The sequence below is a fragment of the Fukomys damarensis genome, unplaced genomic scaffold (genome assembly GCF_012274545.1).
Source record: "Fukomys damarensis isolate Sample0158 unplaced genomic scaffold, DMR_v1.0_HiC HiC_scaffold_18, whole genome shotgun sequence".
In the NCBI taxonomy this organism is placed as follows: Eukaryota; Metazoa; Chordata; class Mammalia; order Rodentia; family Bathyergidae; genus Fukomys; species Fukomys damarensis.
Window position 1 is genome coordinate 39,833,630 of NW_022900930.1, and position 3,647 is coordinate 39,837,276.

Sequence of the window (3,647 nt, forward strand, 5' to 3'; positions counted from 1 at the left end):
CATCACTACTCTGTCCTCACTAATTTGGAAGAGGCACCAAAACTTTGCCACTTAACTCACAAATGGAAAGGACAAAGGTCAATAGTAAGGTAAGAACTGCTCAAATTCACTAAGAATCAGAGAGGTGAAAATCAGAAAAGCACAGATGTATCACTTTAGATTTAAAACACTGGCAGACATTTGCAGATTTCCAGTATTGACTGCCAATCAGGATGTGTAGAAAATGAGAAACTTCTATAAAACAGCACAGATATCTGGTAGTGCTGTGCGCACATATGTATCTCAGCAGATGATATCCCTGATACCTATCCCAGCAAAGATTTTGTGTAATCTTTAGGAAATGTGTAGGAAAGTATTCACCACATATAGAGTATATAGTAACTGGGAGATGGAAACAAGTGATGTGTTCCTAACCAATAGACCTGATAAATTAAGTACTTTTAGGTAGGCTGCCATAAAACCCAAGCCTGAGATAATTTGCAATAAGTAACTTATGTGGGGTGTGATTTAAGGAAATACTGGTAGAGGAATGGAAGAGTGAGCCAAGGTCAATTTAACAACAGACAAAGTGTTATAGATAGCCAAGTTATACAGAAATATTACAGGCAATGATATAGGGTTAGGCCCTCCAGAGAGCTAGGACAAAGGTGAAGCACATCATAGCCATGGCCAGAGACACACACAGACCAAGCTTTAAGACAGACCAGATGACCAGGCCTATATATTTCCTCAAAAGATAAAAACGCCAGGCCTAACAAAGCTAGATAGACATCAGTCACCCCAATGGGTGACCAAATACCTCTGGATCCATAATTTTTTAGAAGAAGCCTATTTTTTTCATGCACACTTGTTGCATGACTTGTTACCCAATTGGATCACTATTACCTAAGTGATTATACTTGCATCTTTATTGATTCTTTATCACTGTAACAGGAAATGTGTAGGAAAGTATTCACCACATATAGTAACTGGGAGATGGAAACAAGCGATGTGTTCCTAACCAATAGACCTGATAAATTAAGTACTTTTAGGTAGGCTGCTGTAAAACCCGAGCCTGAGATAATTTGCAATAAGTAACTTATGTGGGGTGTGATTTAAGGAAATACTGGTAGAGGAATGGAAGAGTGAGCCAAGGTCAATTTAACAACAGACAAAGTGTTATAGATAGCCAAGTTATACAGAAATATTACAGGCAATGATATAGGGTTAGGCCCTCCAGAGAGCTAGGACAAAGGTGAAGCACATCATAGCCATGGCCAGAGACACACACAGACCAAGCTTTAAGACAGACCCCAGAACAGATGACCAGGCCTATATATTTCCTCAAAAGATAAAAACGCCAGGCCTAACAAAGCTAGATAGACATCAGTCACCCCAATGGGTGACCAAATACCTCTGGATCCATAATTTTTTAGAAGAAGCCTATTTTTTTCATGCACACTTGTTGCATGACTTGTTACCCAATTGGATCACTATTACCTAAGTGATTATACTTGCATCTTTATTGATTCTTTATCACTGTAACCCATGTTGCACCCACATGGATTTTGCTCTATAAAACTTTCCTGTAAAGTAGGATCCTAGCTACTCATTTGGGACCCCTCCTGCCTCTCAGGAGCTATGCTATCAATAAATATCTTCCTACTCTTAACCTCCATTACTCCTAAAATCCATTTTGCAACTTTTAGAGAACACAAGCTCAAAGCATCAGACATCTAACAGAATGGCAGATGTAATTTTTTCATATTTCATCTTCTGTATCATATCCTATATGAAAAAGATGCACTATTGACCATTTTCCTGCTGAAAAAGAGTTATAATCACTCTGAACAACAGGAAGAGGCAGTGCCAGGCATGCCTCAGAGTAATCCTACTTAAGAGAAAATGGAAATATTTATTCTACAGTTTCATCTTCCTTACCTGAGTTGTTAATACCAAGGGGTATTAATTTGTTGATCAATCTAGCCTGCCCAAGGTCAGCCTAAAGAAAGCCTGCCAACACAGAAACTCAGGATAAACAGCAGAAAAGCCAAAGAATGTGCTAGAGCACTAGGTGAAAAGCACATCATAGCCATGGCCAGAGACACACACAGACCAAGCTTCAAGACAGACCAGATGACCAGGCCTATATATTTCCTCAAAAGATAAAAACACCAGGCCTAACAAAGCTAGATAGACATCAGTCACCCCACTGGGTGACCAAATACCTCTGGATCCATAATTTTTTAGAAGAAGTCTATTTTTTTCATGCACACTTGTTGCATGACTTGTTACCCAATTGGATCACTATTACCTAAGTGATTATACTTGCATCTTTATTGATTCTTTATCACTGTAACCCATGTTGCACCCACATGGATTTTGCTCTATAAAACTTTCCTGTAAAGTAGGATCCTAGCTACTCATTTGGGACCCCTCCTGCCTCTCAGGAGCTATGCTATCAATAAATATCTTCCTACTCTTAACTTCCATTACTCCTAAAATTCATTTTGCAACTTTTAGAGAACACAAGCTCAAAGCATCAGACGTCTAAAAGAATGGCAGATGTAATATTTTCATATTTCACCTTCTGTATCATATCCTATATGAAAAAGATGCACTATTGACCATTTACCTGCTGAAAAAGAATTATAATCACTCTGAACAACAGGAAGAGGCAGTGCCAGGCATGCCTCAGAGTAATCCTACTTGAGAGAAAATGGAAATATTTATTCTACAGTTTCATCTTCCTTACCTGAGTTGTTAATACCAAGGGGTACTAATTCGTTGATCAGTCAGCCTGCCCAAGGTCAGCCTAAAGAAAGTCTGCCAACACAGAAACTCAGGATAAACAGCAGAAAAGCCAAAGAATGTGCTAGAGCACTAGGTGCCAAAGGCACAAGGCATCAATCTTGTCATAAGCCAGTTTTTAAAAACTATAATATAGAGGGTAAGTACTTAAGAAACAAGAGCTATAGACAATGTCTTTAAGGTAGATAAAAACACAAGCAGAATTACAACCACATGCCACATACAACAGTCATATCACATGTGTAGACAAATTTATTCCATTACTCCTAAAATTCATTTTGCAACTTTTAGAGAACACAAGCTCAAAGCATCAGACGTCTAAAAGAATGGCAGATGTAATATTTTCATATTTCACCTTCTGTATCATATCCTATATGAAAAAGATGCACTATTGACCATTTACCTGCTGAAAAAGAATTATAATCACTCTGAACAACAGGAAGAGGCAGTGCCAGGCATGCCTCAGAGTAATCCTACTTGAGAGAAAATGGAAATATTTATTCTACAGTTTCATCTTCCTTACCTGAGTTGTTAATACCAAGGGGTACTAATTCGTTGATCAGTCAGCCTGCCCAAGGTCAGCCTAAAGAAAGTCTGCCAACACAGAAACTCAGGATAAACAGCAGAAAAGCCAAAGAATGTGCTAGAGCACTAGGTGCCAAAGGCACAAGGCATCAATCTTGTCATAAGCCAGTTTTTAAAAACTATAATATAGAGGGTAAGTACTTAAGAAACAAGAGCTATAGACAATGTCATTGAGGTAGATAAAAACACAAGCAGAATTACAACCACATGCCACATACAACAGTCATATCACATGTGTAGACAAATTTCAGACACTTTACAGAGGACCTTTA